The sequence below is a fragment of the Triturus cristatus genome, chromosome 12 (genome assembly GCF_964204655.1).
Source record: "Triturus cristatus chromosome 12, aTriCri1.1, whole genome shotgun sequence".
In the NCBI taxonomy this organism is placed as follows: domain Eukaryota; kingdom Metazoa; phylum Chordata; class Amphibia; order Caudata; family Salamandridae; genus Triturus; species Triturus cristatus.
Genome location: NC_140595.1, coordinates 433926137 through 433950491, shown reverse-complemented (window position 1 = coordinate 433950491; position 24355 = coordinate 433926137).

Sequence of the window (24355 nt, the reverse complement as noted above, 5' to 3'; positions counted from 1 at the left end):
GTGAAACACTGCCACTGGTGGTCATTCAGTATAATCTGCAGATGGAAAAGTCCACTGTTAGCACATTTACTATAAGAAATACAAAAATCTGGTTTATTTTAGGGTAAATAGATCAATACTGTGGAGTCTGTAGAATTGTGAAAATCAACAGCTCATTAGAAAATCAAATCTCAATTTGTGTTATTAACCTCCTATACTTCTCGGAATCCTATGCCTCATGTGCTAACACTCTCTAAACAACTGTAGCACATACATTAGGACATAGATAAATAGATATTTTTCCAGCCAAGTGGCAGTGTGCCCTTCTCACTGCATTTGTTTTACGATAGGGTACACCAGTAGCAATTAAGCCAGCTGATCAGTTGAGAGAGGAAGGGTTATGCTACAGTTAATGGGAATAATAAAAACTATGAATAGCATAATTACCATCTTCATTTTAGCCAATTCCTACCAGTTCAGCAATAGTGATGTTGTAACTTTTTATGCTTAAAACTTACCATCATACACAATTGGAAAGCTCAAAAAATGCCCTAATGTCTTTCATCTTACATCTTAGTTTTCAGTTTGGCATCCTGTCTACCCTGCTACTCATTTCATTACCAAGATAAATGTATACTACTGCTTGCTAGGTAACAGAGTGGCCCTCATGTCAGACAACATCTTGCTTTAGCTTTATGATGTCAGCTTGCTAGGCAACAGAGTGGCCCTCATGTCAGACAACATCTTGCATTAGCTTTATGATGTCAGGTCGCTGCTGGACCAATCGTCCTTGAGGAAGCTGAGCACACAGGAGGATGAGATATCAGAAGTTATGCATTAGGCTACTATCTGTATTCAGGACTGCAAGGCAAATAGGCGGGGGGATGGTAAAGGACTCTAAACCACTTCAAAGCACTGGGGCCTTTTTGAAAGTGGGATGGAGATATAAACAAAAACAGAGATGATCCTTAACAACAATCCAACTTGAGAGTCAGAGTCCAACATACAGAGTGCAGGGGAAGAGGTTAAATAAGCTTCCTTCCGTGAGAATTTCACACTATCGTTCTAAAGTGAGGTAGTGCTTTTTAGCCTCAAAGGCAGCAATTTCCTCGAATGGAACATTGCAAGCACCAGGATCTAAAGCAGGCTTTAGTAGCATTGGAAGCAGTCAGCCTATTATAAACTATCAGGACCAACACAATGTGATCCATATTACTTCAATCTTGACACAAATTCTATTCAGGCACAGGCTCCGCCTATAAGGTAGTGAGGACATTCTGATGCTGTGAACGTCTTTTCAATGCCTAAAAGGAATGATTGCGATTTTTGCTTACCGTATAAATTTGTAAAATGATGCCGTATGCTGGAAGACTTTTTTTTTTTTTTTCTTCAGTCTCGGCACTGCAGAGAAACTCTGTTGTGAAACACTGCCACTGGTGGTCATTCAGTATAATCTGCAGATGGAAAAGTCCACTGTTAGCACATTTACTATAAGAAATACAAAAATCGGGTTTATTTTAGGGTAAATAGATCAATACTGTGGAGTCTGTAGAATTGTGAAAATCAACAGCTCATTAGAAAATCAAATCTCAATTTGTGTTATTAACCTCCTATACTTCTCGGAATCCTATGCCTCATGTGCTAACACTCTCTAAACAACTGTAGCACATACATTAGGACATAGATAAATAGATATTTTTCCAGCCAAGTGGCAGTGTGCCCTTCTCACTGCATTTGTTTTACGATAGGGTACACCAGTAGCAATTAAGCCAGCTGATCAGTTGAGAGAGGAAGGGTTATGCTACAGTTAATGGGAATAATAAAAACTATGAATAGCATAATTACCATCTTCATTTTAGCCAATTCCTACCAGTTCAGCAATAGTGATGTTGTAACTTTTTATGCTTAAAACTTACCATCATACACAATTAGAAAGCTCAAAAAATGCCCTAATGTCTTTCATCTTACATCTTAGTTTTCAGTTTGGCATCCTGTCTACCCTGCTACTCATTTCATTACCAAGATAAATGTATACTACTGCTTGCTAGGTAACAGAGTGGCCCTCATGTCAGACAACATCTTGCTTTAGCTTTATGATGTCAGCTTGCTAGGCAACAGAGTGGCCCTCATGTCAGACAACATCTTGCATTAGCTTTATGATGTCAGGTCGCTGCTGGACCAATCGTCCTTGAGGAAGCTGAGCACACAGGAGGATGAGATATCAGAAGTTATGCATTAGGCTACTATCTGTATTCAGGACTGCAAGGCAAATAGGCGGGGGGATGGTAAAGGAATCTAAACCACTTCAAAGCACTGGGGCCTTTTTGAAAGTGGGATGGAGATATAAACAAAAACAGAGATGATCCTTAACAACAATCCAACTTGAGAGTCAGAGTCCAACATACAGAGTGCAGGGGAAGAGGTTAAATAAGCTTCCTTCCGTGAGAATTTCACACTATCGTTCTAAAGTGAGGTAGTGCTTTTTAGCCTCAAAGGCAGCAATTTCCTCGAATGGAACATTGCAAGCACCAGGATCTAAAGCAGGCTTTAGTAGCATTGGAAGCAGTCAGTCTATTATAAACTATCAGGACCAACACAATGTGATCCATATTACTTCAATCTTGACACAAATTCTATTCAGGCACAGGCTCCGCCTATAAGGTAGTGAGGACATTCTGATGCTGTGAACGTCTTTTCAATGCCTAAAAGGAATGATTGCGATTTTTGCTTACCGTATAAATTGGTAAAATGATGCCGTATGCCGGAAGACTTTTTTTTTTTTTCTTCAGTCTCGGCACTGCAGAGAAACTCTGTTGTGAAACACTGCCACTGGTGGTCATTCAGTATAATCTGCAGATGGAAAAGTCCACTGTTAGCACATTTACTATAAGAAATACAAAAATCTGGTTTATTTTAGGGTAAATAGATCAATACTGTGGAGTCTGTAGAATTGTGAAAATCAACAGCTCATTAGAAAATCAAATCTCAATTTGTGTTATTAACCTCCTATACTTCTCGGAATCCTATGCCTCATGTGCTAACACTCTCTAAACAACTGTAGCACATACATTAGGACATAGATAAATAGATATTTTTCCAGCCAAGTGGCAGTGTGCCCTTCTCACTGCATTTGTTTTACGATAGGGTACACCAGTAGCAATTAAGCCAGCTGATCAGTTGAGAGAGGAAGGGTTATGCTACAGTTAATGGGAATAATAAAAACTATGAATAGCATAATTACCATCTTCATTTTAGCCAATTCCTACCAGTTCAGCAATAGTGATGTTGTAACTTTTTATGCTTAAAACTTACCATCATACACAATTAGAAAGCTCAAAAAATGCCCTAATGTCTTTCATCTTACATCTTAGTTTTCAGTTTGGCATCCTGTCTACCCTGCTACTCATTTCATTACCAAGATAAATGTATACTACTGCTTGCTAGGTAACAGAGTGGCCCTCATGTCAGACAACATCTTGCTTTAGCTTTATGATGTCAGCTTGCTAGGCAACAGAGTGGCCCTCATGTCAGACAACATCTTGCATTAGCTTTATGATGTCAGGTCGCTGCTGGACCAATCGTCCTTGAGGAAGCTGAGCACACAGGAGGATGAGATATCAGAAGTTATGCATTAGGCTACTATCTGTATTCAGGACTGCAAGGCAAATAGGCGGGGGGATGGTAAAGGAATCTAAACCACTTCAAAGCACTGGGGCCTTTTTGAAAGTGGGATGGAGATATAAACAAAAACAGAGATGATCCTTAACAACAATCCAACTTGAGAGTCAGAGTCCAACATACAGAGTGCAGGGGAAGAGGTTAAATAAGCTTCCTTCCGTGAGAATTTCACACTATCGTTCTAAAGTGAGGTAGTGCTTTTTAGCCTCAAAGGCAGCAATTTCCTCGAATGGAACATTGCAAGCACCAGGATCTAAAGCAGGCTTTAGTAGCATTGGAAGCAGTCAGTCTATTATAAACTATCAGGACCAACACAATGTGATCCATATTACTTCAATCTTGACACAAATTCTATTCAGGCACAGGCTCCGCCTATAAGGTAGTGAGGACATTCTGATGCTGTGAACGTCTTTTCAATGCCTAAAAGGAATGATTGCGATTTTTGCTTACCGTATAAATTGGTAAAATGATGCCGTATGCCGGAAGACTTTTTTTTTTTTTCTTCAGTCTCGGCACTGCAGAGAAACTCTGTTGTGAAACACTGCCACTGGTGGTCATTCAGTATAATCTGCAGATGGAAAAGTCCACTGTTAGCACATTTACTATAAGAAATACAAAAATCTGGTTTATTTTAGGGTAAATAGATCAATACTGTGGAGTCTGTAGAATTGTGAAAATCAACAGCTCATTAGAAAATCAAATCTCAATTTGTGTTATTAACCTCCTATACTTCTCGGAATCCTATGCCTCATGTGCTAACACTCTCTAAACAACTGTAGCACATACATTAGGACATAGATAAATAGATATTTTTCCAGCCAAGTGGCAGTGTGCCCTTCTCACTGCATTTGTTTTACGATAGGGTACACCAGTAGCAATTAAGCCAGCTGATCAGTTGAGAGAGGAAGGGTTATGCTACAGTTAATGGGAATAATAAAAACTATGAATAGCATAATTACCATCTTCATTTTAGCCAATTCCTACCAGTTCAGCAATAGTGATGTTGTAACTTTTTATGCTTAAAACTTACCATCATACACAATTAGAAAGCTCAAAAAATGCCCTAATGTCTTTCATCTTACATCTTAGTTTTCAGTTTGGCATCCTGTCTACCCTGCTACTCATTTCATTACCAAGATAAATGTATACTACTGCTTGCTAGGTAACAGAGTGGCCCTCATGTCAGACAACATCTTGCATTAGCTTTATGATGTCAGGTCGCTGCTGGACCAATCGTCCTTGAGGAAGCTGAGCACACAGGAGGATGAGATATCAGAAGTTATGCATTAGGCTACTATCTGTATTCAGGACTGCAAGGCAAATAGGCGGGGGGATGGTAAAGGACTCTAAACCACTTCAAAGCACTGGGGCCTTTTTGAAAGTGGGATGGAGATATAAACAAAAACAGAGATGATCCTTAACAACAATCCAACTTGAGAGTCAGAGTCCAACATACAGAGTGCAGGGGAAGAGGTTAAATAAGCTTCCTTCCGTGAGAATTTCACACTATCGTTCTAAAGTGAGGTAGTGCTTTTTAGCCTCAAAGGCAGCAATTTCCTCGAATGGAACATTGCAAGCACCTGGATCTAAAGCAGGCTTTAGTAGCATTGGAAGCAGTCAGTCTATTATAAACTATCAGGACCAACACAATGTGATCCATATTACTTCAATCTTGACACAAATTCTATTCAGGCACAGGCTCCGCCTATAAGGTAGTGAGGACATTCTGATGCTGTGAACGTCTTTTCAATGCCTAAAAGGAATGATTGCGATTTTTGCTTACCGTATAAATTGGTAAAATGATGCCGTATGCCGGAAGACTTTTTTTTTTTTTTTCTTCAGTCTCGGCACTGCAGAGAAACTCTGTTGTGAAACACTGCCACTGGTGGTCATTCAGTATAATCTGCAGATGGAAAAGTCCACTGTTAGCACATTTACTATAAGAAATACAAAAATCTGGTTTATTTTAGGGTAAATAGATCAATACTGTGGAGTCTGTAGAATTGTGAAAATCAACAGCTCATTAGAAAATCAAATCTCAATTTGTGTTATTAACCTCCTATACTTCTCGGAATCCTATGCCTCATGTGCTAACACTCTCTAAACAACTGTAGCACATACATTAGGACATAGATAAATAGATATTTTTCCAGCCAAGTGGCAGTGTGCCCTTCTCACTGCATTTGTTTTACGATAGGGTACACCAGTAGCAATTAAGCCAGCTGATCAGTTGAGAGAGGAAGGGTTATGCTACAGTTAATGGGAATAATAAAAACTATGAATAGCATAATTACCATCTTCATTTTAGCCAATTCCTACCAGTTCAGCAATAGTGATGTTGTAACTTTTTATGCTTAAAACTTACCATCATACACAATTGGAAAGCTCAAAAAATGCCCTAATGTCTTTCATCTTACATCTTAGTTTTCAGTTTGGCATCCTGTCTACCCTGCTACTCATTTCATTACCAAGATAAATGTATACTACTGCTTGCTAGGTAACAGAGTGGCCCTCATGTCAGACAACATCTTGCTTTAGCTTTATGATGTCAGCTTGCTAGGCAACAGAGTGGCCCTCATGTCAGACAACATCTTGCATTAGCTTTATGATGTCAGGTCGCTGCTGGACCAATCGTCCTTGAGGAAGCTGAGCACACAGGAGGATGAGATATCAGAAGTTATGCATTAGGCTACTATCTGTATTCAGGACTGCAAGGCAAATAGGCGGGGGGATGGTAAAGGAATCTAAACCACTTCAAAGCACTGGGGCCTTTTTGAAAGTGGGATGGAGATATAAACAAAAACAGAGATGATCCTTAACAACAATCCAACTTGAGAGTCAGAGTCCAACATACAGAGTGCAGGGGAAGAGGTTAAATAAGCTTCCTTCCGTGAGAATTTCACACTATCGTTCTAAAGTGAGGTAGTGCTTTTTAGCCTCAAAGGCAGCAATTTCCTCGAATGGAACATTGCAAGCACCAGGATCTAAAGCAGGCTTTAGTAGCATTGGAAGCAGTCAGTCTATTATAAACTATCAGGACCAACACAATGTGATCCATATTACTTCAATCTTGACACAAATTCTATTCAGGCACAGGCTCCGCCTATAAGGTAGTGAGGACATTCTGATGCTGTGAACGTCTTTTCAATGCCTAAAAGGAATGATTGCGATTTTTGCTTACCGTATAAATTGGTAAAATGATGCCGTATGCCGGAAGACTTTTTTTTTTTTTCTTCAGTCTCGGCACTGCAGAGAAACTCTGTTGTGAAACACTGCCACTGGTGGTCATTCAGTATAATCTGCAGATGGAAAAGTCCACTGTTAGCACATTTACTATAAGAAATACAAAAATCTGGTTTATTTTAGGGTAAATAGATCAATACTGTGGAGTCTGTAGAATTGTGAAAATCAACAGCTCATTAGAAAATCAAATCTCAATTTGTGTTATTAACCTCCTATACTTCTCGGAATCCTATGCCTCATGTGCTAACACTCTCTAAACAACTGTAGCACATACATTAGGACATAGATAAATAGATATTTTTCCAGCCAAGTGGCAGTGTGCCCTTCTCACTGCATTTGTTTTACGATAGGGTACACCAGTAGCAATTAAGCCAGCTGATCAGTTGAGAGAGGAAGGGTTATGCTACAGTTAATGGGAATAATAAAAACTATGAATAGCATAATTACCATCTTCATTTTAGCCAATTCCTACCAGTTCAGCAATAGTGATGTTGTAACTTTTTATGCTTAAAACTTACCATCATACACAATTAGAAAGCTCAAAAAATGCCCTAATGTCTTTCATCTTACATCTTAGTTTTCAGTTTGGCATCCTGTCTACCCTGCTACTCATTTCATTACCAAGATAAATGTATACTACTGCTTGCTAGGTAACAGAGTGGCCCTCATGTCAGACAACATCTTGCATTAGCTTTATGATGTCAGGTCGCTGCTGGACCAATCGTCCTTGAGGAAGCTGAGCACACAGGAGGATGAGATATCAGAAGTTATGCATTAGGCTACTATCTGTATTCAGGACTGCAAGGCAAATAGGCGGGGGGATGGTAAAGGACTCTAAACCACTTCAAAGCACTGGGGCCTTTTTGAAAGTGGGATGGAGATATAAACAAAAACAGAGATGATCCTTAACAACAATCCAACTTGAGAGTCAGAGTCCAACATACAGAGTGCAGGGGAAGAGGTTAAATAAGCTTCCTTCCGTGAGAATTTCACACTATCGTTCTAAAGTGAGGTAGTGCTTTTTAGCCTCAAAGGCAGCAATTTCCTCGAATGGAACATTGCAAGCACCTGGATCTAAAGCAGGCTTTAGTAGCATTGGAAGCAGTCAGTCTATTATAAACTATCAGGACCAACACAATGTGATCCATATTACTTCAATCTTGACACAAATTCTATTCAGGCACAGGCTCCGCCTATAAGGTAGTGAGGACATTCTGATGCTGTGAACGTCTTTTCAATGCCTAAAAGGAATGATTGCGATTTTTGCTTACCGTATAAATTTGTAAAATGATGCCGTATGCCGGAAGACTTTTTTTTTTTTTTTCTTCAGTCTCGGCACTGCAGAGAAACTCTGTTGTGAAACACTGCCACTGGTGGTCATTCAGTATAATCTGCAGATGGAAAAGTCCACTGTTAGCACATTTACTATAAGAAATACAAAAATCGGGTTTATTTTAGGGTAAATAGATCAATACTGTGGAGTCTGTAGAATTGTGAAAATCAACAGCTCATTAGAAAATCAAATCTCAATTTGTGTTATTAACCTCCTATACTTCTCGGAATCCTATGCCTCATGTGCTAACACTCTCTAAACAACTGTAGCACATACATTAGGACATAGATAAATAGATATTTTTCCAGCCAAGTGGCAGTGTGCCCTTCTCACTGCATTTGTTTTACGATAGGGTACACCAGTAGCAATTAAGCCAGCTGATCAGTTGAGAGAGGAAGGGTTATGCTACAGTTAATGGGAATAATAAAAACTATGAATAGCATAATTACCATCTTCATTTTAGCCAATTCCTACCAGTTCAGCAATAGTGATGTTGTAACTTTTTATGCTTAAAACTTACCATCATACACAATTAGAAAGCTCAAAAAATGCCCTAATGTCTTTCATCTTACATCTTAGTTTTCAGTTTGGCATCCTGTCTACCCTGCTACTCATTTCATTACCAAGATAAATGTATACTACTGCTTGCTAGGTAACAGAGTGGCCCTCATGTCAGACAACATCTTGCATTAGCTTTATGATGTCAGGTCGCTGCTGGACCAATCGTCCTTGAGGAAGCTGAGCACACAGGAGGATGAGATATCAGAAGTTATGCATTAGGCTACTATCTGTATTCAGGACTGCAAGGCAAATAGGCGGGGGGATGGTAAAGGACTCTAAACCACTTCAAAGCACTGGGGCCTTTTTGAAAGTGGGATGGAGATATAAACAAAAACAGAGATGATCCTTAACAACAATCCAACTTGAGAGTCAGAGTCCAACATACAGAGTGCAGGGGAAGAGGTTAAATAAGCTTCCTTCCGTGAGAATTTCACACTATCGTTCTAAAGTGAGGTAGTGCTTTTTAGCCTCAAAGGCAGCAATTTCCTCGAATGGAACATTGCAAGCACCTGGATCTAAAGCAGGCTTTAGTAGCATTGGAAGCAGTCAGTCTATTATAAACTATCAGGACCAACACAATGTGATCCATATTACTTCAATCTTGACACAAATTCTATTCAGGCACAGGCTCCGCCTATAAGGTAGTGAGGACATTCTGATGCTGTGAACGTCTTTTCAATGCCTAAAAGGAATGATTGCGATTTTTGCTTACCGTATAAATTGGTAAAATGATGCCGTATGCCGGAAGACTTTTTTTTTTTTTTTCTTCAGTCTCGGCACTGCAGAGAAACTCTGTTGTGAAACACTGCCACTGGTGGTCATTCAGTATAATCTGCAGATGGAAAAGTCCACTGTTAGCACATTTACTATAAGAAATACAAAAATCTGGTTTATTTTAGGGTAAATAGATCAATACTGTGGAGTCTGTAGAATTGTGAAAATCAACAGCTCATTAGAAAATCAAATCTCAATTTGTGTTATTAACCTCCTATACTTCTCGGAATCCTATGCCTCATGTGCTAACACTCTCTAAACAACTGTAGCACATACATTAGGACATAGATAAATAGATATTTTTCCAGCCAAGTGGCAGTGTGCCCTTCTCACTGCATTTGTTTTACGATAGGGTACACCAGTAGCAATTAAGCCAGCTGATCAGTTGAGAGAGGAAGGGTTATGCTACAGTTAATGGGAATAATAAAAACTATGAATAGCATAATTACCATCTTCATTTTAGCCAATTCCTACCAGTTCAGCAATAGTGATGTTGTAACTTTTTATGCTTAAAACTTACCATCATACACAATTGGAAAGCTCAAAAAATGCCCTAATGTCTTTCATCTTACATCTTAGTTTTCAGTTTGGCATCCTGTCTACCCTGCTACTCATTTCATTACCAAGATAAATGTATACTACTGCTTGCTAGGTAACAGAGTGGCCCTCATGTCAGACAACATCTTGCTTTAGCTTTATGATGTCAGCTTGCTAGGCAACAGAGTGGCCCTCATGTCAGACAACATCTTGCATTAGCTTTATGATGTCAGGTCGCTGCTGGACCAATCGTCCTTGAGGAAGCTGAGCACACAGGAGGATGAGATATCAGAAGTTATGCATTAGGCTACTATCTGTATTCAGGACTGCAAGGCAAATAGGCGGGGGGATGGTAAAGGAATCTAAACCACTTCAAAGCACTGGGGCCTTTTTGAAAGTGGGATGGAGATATAAACAAAAACAGAGATGATCCTTAACAACAATCCAACTTGAGAGTCAGAGTCCAACATACAGAGTGCAGGGGAAGAGGTTAAATAAGCTTCCTTCCGTGAGAATTTCACACTATCGTTCTAAAGTGAGGTAGTGCTTTTTAGCCTCAAAGGCAGCAATTTCCTCGAATGGAACATTGCAAGCACCAGGATCTAAAGCAGGCTTTAGTAGCATTGGAAGCAGTCAGTCTATTATAAACTATCAGGACCAACACAATGTGATCCATATTACTTCAATCTTGACACAAATTCTATTCAGGCACAGGCTCCGCCTATAAGGTAGTGAGGACATTCTGATGCTGTGAACGTCTTTTCAATGCCTAAAAGGAATGATTGCGATTTTTGCTTACCGTATAAATTGGTAAAATGATGCCGTATGCCGGAAGACTTTTTTTTTTTTCTTCAGTCTCGGCACTGCAGAGAAACTCTGTTGTGAAACACTGCCACTGGTGGTCATTCAGTATAATCTGCAGATGGAAAAGTCCACTGTTAGCACATTTACTATAAGAAATACAAAAATCTGGTTTATTTTAGGGTAAATAGATCAATACTGTGGAGTCTGTAGAATTGTGAAAATCAACAGCTCATTAGAAAATCAAATCTCAATTTGTGTTATTAACCTCCTATACTTCTCGGAATCCTATGCCTCATGTGCTAACACTCTCTAAACAACTGTAGCACATACATTAGGACATAGATAAATAGATATTTTTCCAGCCAAGTGGCAGTGTGCCCTTCTCACTGCATTTGTTTTACGATAGGGTACACCAGTAGCAATTAAGCCAGCTGATCAGTTGAGAGAGGAAGGGTTATGCTACAGTTAATGGGAATAATAAAAACTATGAATAGCATAATTACCATCTTCATTTTAGCCAATTCCTACCAGTTCAGCAATAGTGATGTTGTGACTTTTTATGCTTAAAACTTACCATCATACACAATTGGAAAGCTCAAAAAATGCCCTAATGTCTTTCATCTTACATCTTAGTTTTCAGTTTGGCATCCTGTCTACCCTGCTACTCATTTCATTACCAAGATAAATGTATACTACTGCTTGCTAGGTAACAGAGTGGCCCTCATGTCAGACAACATCTTGCTTTAGCTTTATGATGTCAGCTTGCTAGGCAACAGAGTGGCCCTCATGTCAGACAACATCTTGCATTAGCTTTATGATGTCAGGTCGCTGCTGGACCAATCGTCCTTGAGGAAGCTGAGCACACAGGAGGATGAGATATCAGAAGTTATGCATTAGGCTACTATCTGTATTCAGGACTGCAAGGCAAATAGGCGGGGGGATGGTAAAGGAATCTAAACCACTTCAAAGCACTGGGGCCTTTTTGAAAGTGGGATGGAGATATAAACAAAAACAGAGATGATCCTTAACAACAATCCAACTTGAGAGTCAGAGTCCAACATACAGAGTGCAGGGGAAGAGGTTAAATAAGCTTCCTTCCGTGAGAATTTCACACTATCGTTCTAAAGTGAGGTAGTGCTTTTTAGCCTCAAAGGCAGCAATTTCCTCGAATGGAACATTGCAAGCACCTGGATCTAAAGCAGGCTTTAGTAGCATTGGAAGCAGTCAGTCTATTATAAACTATCAGGACCAACACAATGTGATCCATATTACTTCAATCTTGACACAAATTCTATTCAGGCACAGGCTCCGCCTATAAGGTAGTGAGGACATTCTGATGCTGTGAACGTCTTTTCAATGCCTAAAAGGAATGATTGCGATTTTTGCTTACCGTATAAATTTGTAAAATGATGCCGTATGCCGGAAGACTTTTTTTTTTTTTTTCTTCAGTCTCGGCACTGCAGAGAAACTCTGTTGTGAAACACTGCCACTGGTGGTCATTCAGTATAATCTGCAGATGGAAAAGTCCACTGTTAGCACATTTACTATAAGAAATACAAAAATCGGGTTTATTTTAGGGTAAATAGATCAATACTGTGGAGTCTGTAGAATTGTGAAAATCAACAGCTCATTAGAAAATCAAATCTCAATTTGTGTTATTAACCTCCTATACTTCTCGGAATCCTATGCCTCATGTGCTAACACTCTCTAAACAACTGTAGCACATACATTAGGACATAGATAAATAGATATTTTTCCAGCCAAGTGGCAGTGTGCCCTTCTCACTGCATTTGTTTTACGATAGGGTACACCAGTAGCAATTAAGCCAGCTGATCAGTTGAGAGAGGAAGGGTTATGCTACAGTTAATGGGAATAATAAAAACTATGAATAGCATAATTACCATCTTCATTTTAGCCAATTCCTACCAGTTCAGCAATAGTGATGTTGTAACTTTTTATGCTTAAAACTTACCATCATACACAATTAGAAAGCTCAAAAAATGCCCTAATGTCTTTCATCTTAGTTTTCAGTTTGGCATCCTGTCTACCCTGCTACTCATTTCATTACCAAGATAAATGTATACTACTGCTTGCTAGGTAACAGAGTGGCCCTCATGTCAGACAACATCTTGCTTTAGCTTTATGATGTCAGCTTGCTAGGCAACAGAGTGGCCCTCATGTCAGACAACATCTTGCATTAGCTTTATGATGTCAGGTCGCTGCTGGACCAATCGTCCTTGAGGAAGCTGAGCACACAGGAGGATGAGATATCAGAAGTTATGCATTAGGCTACTATCTGTATTCAGGACTGCAAGGCAAATAGGCGGGGGGATGGTAAAGGAATCTAAACCACTTCAAAGCACTGGGGCCTTTTTGAAAGTGGGATGGAGATATAAACAAAAACAGAGATGATCCTTAACAACAATCCAACTTGAGAGTCAGAGTCCAACATACAGAGTGCAGGGGAAGAGGTTAAATAAGCTTCCTTCCGTGAGAATTTCACACTATCGTTCTAAAGTGAGGTAGTGCTTTTTAGCCTCAAAGGCAGCAATTTCCTCGAATGGAACATTGCAAGCACCAGGATCTAAAGCAGGCTTTAGTAGCATTGGAAGCAGTCAGTCTATTATAAACTATCAGGACCAACACAATGTGATCCATATTACTTCAATCTTGACACAAATTCTATTCAGGCACAGGCTCCGCCTATAAGGTAGTGAGGACATTCTGATGCTGTGAACGTCTTTTCAATGCCTAAAAGGAATGATTGCGATTTTTGCTTACCGTATAAATTTGTAAAATGATGCCGTATGCCGGAAGACTTTTTTTTTTTTTTTCTTCAGTCTCGGCACTGCAGAGAAACTCTGTTGTGAAACACTGCCACTGGTGGTCATTCAGTATAATCTGCAGATGGAAAAGTCCACTGTTAGCACATTTACTATAAGAAATACAAAAATCTGGTTTATTTTAGGGTAAATAGATCAATACTGTGGAGTCTGTAGAATTGTGAAAATCAACAGCTCATTAGAAAATCAAATCTCAATTTGTGTTATTAACCTCCTATACTTCTCGGAATCCTATGCCTCATGTGCTAACACTCTCTAAACAACTGTAGCACATACATTAGGACATAGATAAATAGATATTTTTCCAGCCAAGTGGCAGTGTGCCCTTCTCACTGCATTTGTTTTACGATAGGGTACACCAGTAGCAATTAAGCCAGCTGATCAGTTGAGAGAGGAAGGGTTATGCTACAGTTAATGGGAATAATAAAAACTATGAATAGCATAATTACCATCTTCATTTTAGCCAATTCCTACCAGTTCAGCAATAGTGATGTTGTAACTTTTTATGCTTAAAACTTACCATCATACACAATTAGAAAGCTCAAAAAATGCCCTAATGTCTTTCATCTTACATCTTAGTTTTCAGTTTGGCATCCTGTCTACCCTGCTACTCATTTCATTACCAAGATAAATGTATACTACTGCTTGCTAGGTAACAGAGTGGCCCTCATGTCAGACAACATCTTGCTTTAGCTTTATGATGTCAGCTTGCTAGGCAACAGAGTGGCCCTCATGTCAGACAACATCTTGCATTAGCTTTATGATGTCAGGTCGCTGCTGGACCAATCGTCCTTGAGGAAGCTGAGCACACAGGAGGATGAGATATCAGAAGTTATGCATTAGGCTACTATCTGTATTCAGGACTGCAAGGCAAATAGGCGGGGGGATGGTAAAGGAATCTAAACCACTTCAAAGCACTGGGGCCTTTTTGAAAGTGGGATGGAGATATAAACAAAAACAGAGATGATCCTTAACAACAATCCAACTTGAGAGTCAGAGTCCAACATACAGAGTGCAGGGGAAGAGGTTAAATAAGCTTCCTTCCGTGAGAATTTCACACTATCGTTCTAAAGTGAGGTAGTGCTTTTTAGCCTCAAAGGCAGCAATTTCCTCGAATGGAACATTGCAAGCACCAGGATCTAAAGCAGGCTTTAGTAGCATTGGAAGCAGTCAGTCTATTATAAACTATCAGGACCAACACAATGTGATCCATATTACTTCAATCTTGACACAAATTCTATTCAGGCACAGGCTCCGCCTATAAGGTAGTGAGGACATTCTGATGCTGTGAACGTCTTTTCAATGCCTAAAAGGAATGATTGCGATTTTTGCTTACCGTATAAATTGGTAAAATGATGCCGTATGCCGGAAGACTTTTTTTTTTTTTCTTCAGTCTCGGCACTGCAGAGAAACTCTGTTGTGAAACACTGCCACTGGTGGTCATTCAGTATAATCTGCAGATGGAAAAGTCCACTGTTAGCACATTTACTATAAGAAATACAAAAATCTGGTTTATTTTAGGGTAAATAGATCAATACTGTGGAGTCTGTAGAATTGTGAAAATCAACAGCTCATTAGAAAATCAAATCTCAATTTGTGTTATTAACCTCCTATACTTCTCGGAATCCTATGCCTCATGTGCTAACACTCTCTAAACAACTGTAGCACATACATTAGGACATAGATAAATAGATATTTTTCCAGCCAAGTGGCAGTGTGCCCTTCTCACTGCATTTGTTTTACGATAGGGTACACCAGTAGCAATTAAGCCAGCTGATCAGTTGAGAGAGGAAGGGTTATGCTACAGTTAATGGGAATAATAAAAACTATGAATAGCATAATTACCATCTTCATTTTAGCCAATTCCTACCAGTTCAGCAATAGTGATGTTGTAACTTTTTATGCTTAAAACTTACCATCATACACAATTAGAAAGCTCAAAAAATGCCCTAATGTCTTTCATCTTACATCTTAGTTTTCAGTTTGGCATCCTGTCTACCCTGCTACTCATTTCATTACCAAGATAAATGTATACTACTGCTTGCTAGGTAACAGAGTGGCCCTCATGTCAGACAACATCTTGCATTAGCTTTATGATGTCAGGTCGCTGCTGGACCAATCGTCCTTGAGGAAGCTGAGCACACAGGAGGATGAGATATCAGAAGTTATGCATTAGGCTACTATCTGTATTCAGGACTGCAAGGCAAATAGGCGGGGGGATGGTAAAGGACTCTAAACCACTTCAAAGCACTGGGGCCTTTTTGAAAGTGGGATGGAGATATAAACAAAAACAGAGATGATCCTTAACAACAATCCAACTTGAGAGTCAGAGTCCAACATACAGAGGGCAGGGGAAGAGGTTAAATAAGCTTCCTTCCGTGAGAATTTCACACTATCGTTCTAAAGTGAGGTAGTGCTTTTTAGCCTCAAAGGCAGCAATTTCCTCGAATGGAACATTGCAAGCACCTGGATCTAAAGCAGGCTTTAGTAGCATTGGAAGCAGTCAGTCTATTATAAACTATCAGGACCAACACAATGTGATCCATATTACTTCAATCTTGACACAAATTCTATTCAGGCACAGGCTCCGCCTATAAGGTAGTGAGGACATTCTGATGCTGTGAACGTCTTTTCAATGCCTAAAAGGAATGATTGCGATTTTTGCTTACCGTATAAATTGGTAAAATGATGCCGTATGCCGGAAGACTTTTTTTTTTTTCTTCAGTCTCGGCACTGCAGAGAAACTCTGTTGTGAAACACTGCCACTGGTGGTCATTCAGTATAATCTGCAGATGGAAAAGTCCACTGTTAGCACATTTACTATAAGAAATACAAAAATCTGGTTTATTTTAGGGTAAATAGATCAATACTGTGGAGTCTGTAGAATAGTGAAAATCAACAGCTCATTAGAAAATCAAATCTCAATTTGTGTTATTAACCTCCTATACTTCTCGGAATCCTATGCCTCATGTGCTAACACTCTCTAAACAACTGTAGCACATACATTAGGACATAGATAAATAGATATTTTTCCAGCCAAGTGGCAGTGTGCCCTTCTCACTGCATTTGTTTTACGATAGGGTACACCAGTAGCAATTAAGCCAGCTGATCAGTTGAGAGAGGAAGGGATATGCTACAGTTAATGGGAATAATAAAAACTATGAATAGCATAATTACCATCTTTATTTTAGCCAATTCCTACCAGTTCAGCAATAGTGATGTTGTGACTTTTTATGCTTAAAACTTACCATCATACACAATTGGAAAGCTCAAAAAATGCCCTAATGTCTTTCATCTTACATCTTAGTTTTCAGTTTGGCATCCTGTCTACCCTGCTACTCATTTCATTACCAAGATAAATGTATACTACTGCTTGCTAGGTAACAGAGTGGCCCTCATGTCAGACATCTTGCTTTAGCTTTATGATGTCAGCTTGCTAGGCAACAGAGTGGCCCTCATGTCAGACAACATCTTGCATTAGCTTTATGATGTCAGGTCGCTGCTGGACCAATCGTCCTTGAGGAAGCTGAGCACACAGGAGGATGAGATATCAGAAGTTATGCATTAGGCTACTATCTGTATTCAGGACTGCAAGGCAAATAGGCGGGGGGATGGTAAAGGACTCTAAACCACTTCAAAGCACTGGGGCCTTTTTGAAAGTGGGATGGAGATATAAACAAAAACAGAGATGATCCTTAACAACAATCCAACTTGAGAGTCAGAGTCCAACATACAGAGTGCAGGGGAAGAGGTTAAATAAGCTTCCTTCCGTGAGAATTTCACACTATCGTTCTAAAGTGAGGTAGTGCTTTTTAGCCTCAAAGGCAGCAATTTCCTCGAATGGAACATTGCAAGCACCAGGATCTAAAGCAGGCTTTAGTAGCATTGGAAGCAGTCAGTCTATTATAAACTATCAGGACCAACACAATGTGATCCATATTACTTCAATCTTGACACAAATTCTATTCAGGCACAGGCTCCGCCTATAAGGTAGTGAGGACATTCTGATGCTGTGAACGTCTTTTCAATGCCTAAAAGGAATGATTGCGATTTTTGCTTACCGTATAAATTTGTAAAATGATGCCGTATGCCGGAAGACTTTTTTTTTTTTTTTCTTCAGTCTCGGCACTGCAGAGAAACTCTGTTGTGAAACACTGCCACTGGTGGTCATTCAGTATAATCTGCAGATGGAAAAGTCCACTGTTAGCACATTTACTATAAGAAATACAAAAATCTGGTTTATTTTAGGGTAAATAGATCAATACTGTGGAGTCTGTAGAATTGTGAAAATCAACAGCTCATTAGAAAATCAAATCTCAATTTGTGTTATTAACCTCCTATACTTCTCGGAATCCTATGCCTCATGTGCTAACACTCTCTAAACAACTGTAGCACATACATTAGGACATAGATAAATAGATATTTTTCCAGCCAAGTGGCAGTGTGCCCTTCTCACTGCATTTGTTTTACGATAGGGTACACCAGTAGCAATTAAGCCAGCTGATCAGTTGAGAGAGGAAGGGTTATGCTACAGTTAATGGGAATAATAAAAACTATGAATAGCATAATTACCATCTTCATTTTAGCCAATTCCTACCAGTTCAGCAATAGTGATGTTGTAACTTTTTATGCTTAAAACTTACCATCATACACAATTAGAAAGCTCAAAAAATGCCCTAATGTCTTTCATCTTACATCTTAGTTTTCAGTTTGGCATCCTGTCTACCCTGCTACTCATTTCATTACCAAGATAAATGTATACTACTGCTTGCTAGGTAACAGAGTGGCCCTCATGTCAGACAACATCTTGCATTAGCTTTATGATGTCAGGTCGCTGCTGGACCAATCGTCCTTGAGGAAGCTGAGCACACAGGAGGATGAGATATCAGAAGTTATGCATTAGGCTACTATCTGTATTCAGGACTGCAAGGCAAATAGGCGGGGGGATGGTAAAGGACTCTAAACCACTTCAAAGCACTGGGGCCTTTTTGAAAGTGGGATGGAGATATAAACAAAAACAGAGATGATCCTTAACAACAATCCAACTTGAGAGTCAGAGTCCAACATACAGAGTGCAGGGGAAGAGGTTAAATAAGCTTCCTTCCGTGAGAATTTCACACTATCGTTCTAAAGTGAGGTAGTGCTTTTTAGCCTCAAAGGCAGCAATTTCCTCGAATGGAACATTGCAAGCACCAGGATCTAAAGCAGGCTTTAGTAGCATTGGAAGCAGTCAGTCTATTATAAACTATCAGGACCAACACAATGTGATCCATATTACTTCAATCTTGACACAAATTCTATTCAGGCACAGGCTCCGCCTATAAGGTAGTGAGGACATTCTGATGCTGTGAACGTCTTTTCAATGCCTAAAAGGAATGATTGCGATTTTTGCTTACCGTATAAATTGGTAAAATGATGCCGTATGCCGGAAGACTTTTTTTTTTTTTCTTCAGTCTCGGCACTGCAGAGAAACTCTGTTGTGAAACACTGCCACTGGTGGTCATTCAGTATAATCTGCAGATGGAAAAGTCCACTGTTAGCACATTTACTATAAGAAATACAAAAATCTGGTTTATTTTAGGGTAAATAGATCAATACTGTGGAGTCTGTAGAATTGTGAAAATCAACAGCTCATTAGAAAATCAAATCTCAATTTGTGTTATTAACCTCCTATACTTCTCGGAATCCTATGCCTCATGTGCTAACACTCTCTAAACAACTGTAGCACATACATTAGGACATAGATAAATAGATATTTTTCCAGCCAAGTGGCAGTGTGCCCTTCTCACTGCATTTGTTTTACGATAGGGTACACCAGTAGCAATTAAGCCAGCTGATCAGTTGAGAGAGGAAGGGTTATGCTACAGTTAATGGGAATAATAAAAACTATGAATAGCATAATTACCATCTTCATTTTAGCCAATTCCTACCAGTTCAGCAATAGTGATGTTGTGACTTTTTATGCTTAAAACTTACCATCATACACAATTGGAAAGCTCAAAAAATGCCCTAATGTCTTTCATCTTACATCTTAGTTTTCAGTTTGGCATCCTGTCTACCCTGCTACTCATTTCATTACCAAGATAAATGTATACTACTGCTTGCTAGGTAACAGAGTGGCCCTCATGTCAGACAACATCTTGCTTTAGCTTTATGATGTCAGCTTGCTAGGCAACAGAGTGGCCCTCATGTCAGACAACATCTTGCATTAGCTTTATGATGTCAGGTCGCTGCTGGACCAATCGTCCTTGAGGAAGCTGAGCACACAGGAGGATGAGATATCAGAAGTTATGCATTAGGCTACTATCTGTATTCAGGACTGCAAGGCAAATAGGCGGGGGGATGGTAAAGGAATCTAAACCACTTCAAAGCACTGGGGCCTTTTTGAAAGTGGGATGGAGATATAAACAAAAACAGAGATGATCCTTAACAACAATCCAACTTGAGAGTCAGAGTCCAACATACAGAGTGCAGGGGAAGAGGTTAAATAAGCTTCCTTCCGTGAGAATTTCACACTATCGTTCTAAAGTGAGGTAGTGCTTTTTAGCCTCAAAGGCAGCCATTTCCTCGAATGGAACATTGCAAGCACCTGGATCTAAAGCAGGCTTTAGTAGCATTGGAAGCAGTCAGTCTATTATAAACTATCAGGACCAACACAATGTGATCCATATTACTTCAATCTTGACACAAATTCTATTCAGGCACAGGCTCCGCCTATAAGGTAGTGAGGACATTCTGATGCTGTGAACGTCTTTTCAATGCCTAAAAGGAATGATTGCGATTTTTGCTTACCGTATAAATTTGTAAAATGATGCCGTATGCCGGAAGACTTTTTTTTTTTTTTTCTTCAGTCTCGGCACTGCAGAGAAACTCTGTTGTGAAACACTGCCACTGGTGGTCATTCAGTATAATCTGCAGATGGAAAAGTCCACTGTTAGCACATTTACTATAAGAAATACAAAAATCGGGTTTATTTTAGGGTAAATAGATCAATACTGTGGAGTCTGTAGAATTGTGAAAATCAACAGCTCATTAGAAAATCAAATCTCAATTTGTGTTATTAACCTCCTATACTTCTCGGAATCCTATGCCTCATGTGCTAACACTCTCTAAACAACTGTAGCACATACATTAGGACATAGATAAATAGATATTTTTCCAGCCAAGTGGCAGTGTGCCCTTCTCACTGCATTTGTTTTACGATAGGGTACACCAGTAGCAATTAAGCCAGCTGATCAGTTGAGAGAGGAAGGGTTATGCTACAGTTAATGGGAATAATAAAAACTATGAATAGCATAATTACCATCTTCATTTTAGCCAATTCCTACCAGTTCAGCAATAGTGATGTTGTAACTTTTTATGCTTAAAACTTACCATCATACACAATTGGAAAGCTCAAAAAATGCCCTAATGTCTTTCATCTTACATCTTAGTTTTCAGTTTGGCATCCTGTCTACCCTGCTACTCATTTCATTACCAAGATAAATGTATACTACTGCTTGCTAGGTAACAGAGTGGCCCTCATGTCAGACAACATCTTGCTTTAGCTTTATGATGTCAGCTTGCTAGGCAACAGAGTGGCCCTCATGTCAGACAACATCTTGCATTAGCTTTATGATGTCAGGTCGCTGCTGGACCAATCGTCCTTGAGGAAGCTGAGCACACAGGAGGATGAGATATCAGAAGTTATGCATTAGGCTACTATCTGTATTCAGGACTGCAAGGCAAATAGGCGGGGGGATGGTAAAGGACTCTAAACCACTTCAAAGCACTGGGGCCTTTTTGAAAGTGGGATGGAGATATAAACAAAAACAGAGATGATCCTTAACAACAATCCAACTTGAGAGTCAGAGTCCAACATACAGAGTGCAGGGGAAGAGGTTAAATAAGCTTCCTTCCGTGAGAATTTCACACTATCGTTCTAAAGTGAGGTAGTGCTTTTTAGCCTCAAAGGCAGCAATTTCCTCGAATGGAACATTGCAAGCACCAGGATCTAAAGCAGGCTTTAGTAGCATTGGAAGCAGTCAGCCTATTATAAACTATCAGGACCAACACAATGTGATCCATATTACTTCAATCTTGACACAAATTCTATTCAGGCACAGGCTCCGCCTATAAGGTAGTGAGGACATTCTGATGCTGTGAACGTCTTTTCAATGCCTAAAAGGAATGATTGCGATTTTTGCTTACCGTATAAATTTGTAAAATGATGCCGTATGCCGGAAGACTTTTTTTTTTTTTTTCTTCAGTCTCGGCACTGCAGAGAAACTCTGTTGTGAAACACTGCCACTGGTGGTCATTCAGTATAATCTGCAGATGGAAAAGTCCACTGTTAGCACATTTACTATAAGAAATACAAAAATCGGGTTTATTTTAGGGTAAATAGATCAATACTGTGGAGTCTGTAGAATTGTGAAAATCAACAGCTCATTAGAAAATCAAATCTCAATTTGTGTTATTAACCTCCTATACTTCTCGGAATCCTATGCCTCATGTGCTAACACTCTCTAAACAACTGTAGCACATACATTAGGACATAGATAAATAGATATTTTTCCAGCCAAGTGGCAGTGTGCCCTTCTCACTGCATTTGTTTTACGATAGGGTACACCAGTAGCAATTAAGCCAGCTGATCAGTTGAGAGAGGAAGGGTTATGCTACAGTTAATGGGAATAATAAAAACTATGAATAGCATAATTACCATCTTCATTTTAGCCAATTCCTACCAGTTCAGCAATAGTGATGTTGTAACTTTTTATGCTTAAAACTTACCATCATACACAATTAGAAAGCTCAAAAAATGCCCTAATGTCTTTCATCTTACATCTTAGTTTTCAGTTTGGCATCCTGTCTACCCTGCTACTCATTTCATTACCAAGATAAATGTATACTACTGCTTGCTAGGTAACAGAGTGGCCCTCATGTCAGACAACATCTTGCTTTAGCTTTATGATGTCAGCTTGCTAGGCAACAGAGTGGCCCTCATGTCAGACAACATCTTGCATTAGCTTTATGATGTCAGGTCGCTGCTGGACCAATCGTCCTTGAGGAAGCTGAGCACACAGGAGGATGAGATATCAGAAGTTATGCATTAGGCTACTATCTGTATTCAGGACTGCAAGGCAAATAGGCGGGGGGATGGTAAAGGAATCTAAACCACTTCAAAGCACTGGGGCCTTTTTGAAAGTGGGATGGAGATATAAACAAAAACAGAGATGATCCTTAACAACAATCCAACTTGAGAGTCAGAGTCCAACATACAGAGTGCAGGGGAAGAGGTTAAATAAGCTTCCTTCCGTGAGAATTTCACACTATCGTTCTAAAGTGAGGTAGTGCTTTTTAGCCTCAAAGGCAGCAATTTCCTCGAATGGAACATTGCAAGCACCAGGATCTAAAGCAGGCTTTAGTAGCATTGGAAGCAGTCAGTCTATTATAAACTATCAGGACCAACACAATGTGATCCATATTACTTCAATCTTGACACAAATTCTATTCAGGCACAGGCTCCGCCTATAAGGTAGTGAGGACATTCTGATGCTGTGAACGTCTTTTCAATGCCTAAAAGGAATGATTGCGATTTTTGCTTACCGTATAAATTGGTAAAATGATGCCGTATGCCGGAAGACTTTTTTTTTTTTTCTTCAGTCTCGGCACTGCAGAGAAACTCTGTTGTGAAACACTGCCACTGGTGGTCATTCAGTATAATCTGCAGATGGAAAAGTCCACTGTTAGCACATTTACTATAAGAAATACAAAAATCTGGTTTATTTTAGGGTAAATAGATCAATACTGTGGAGTCTGTAGAATTGTGAAAATCAACAGCTCATTAGAAAATCAAATCTCAATTTGTGTTATTAACCTCCTATACTTCTCGGAATCCTATGCCTCATGTGCTAACACTCTCTAAACAACTGTAGCACATACATTAGGACATAGATAAATAGATATTTTTCCAGCCAAGTGGCAGTGTGCCCTTCTCACTGCATTTGTTTTACGATAGGGTACACCAGTAGCAATTAAGCCAGCTGATCAGTTGAGAGAGGAAGGGTTATGCTACAGTTAATGGGAATAATAAAAACTATGAATAGCATAATTACCATCTTCATTTTAGCCAATTCCTACCAGTTCAGCAATAGTGATGTTGTAACTTTTTATGCTTAAAACTTACCATCATACACAATTAGAAAGCTCAAAAAATGCCCTAATGTCTTTCATCTTACATCTTAGTTTTCAGTTTGGCATCCTGTCTACCCTGCTACTCATTTCATTACCAAGATAAATGTATACTACTGCTTGCTAGGTAACAGAGTGGCCCTCATGTCAGACAACATCTTGCATTAGCTTTATGATGTCAGGTCGCTGCTGGACCAATCGTCCTTGAGGAAGCTGAGCACACAGGAGGATGAGATATCAGAAGTTATGCATTAGGCTACTATCTGTATTCAGGACTGCAAGGCAAATAGGCGGGGGGATGGTAAAGGACTCTAAACCACTTCAAAGCACTGGGGCCTTTTTGAAAGTGGGATGGAGATATAAACAAAAACAGAGATGATCCTTAACAACAATCCAACTTGAGAGTCAGAGTCCAACATACAGAGTGCAG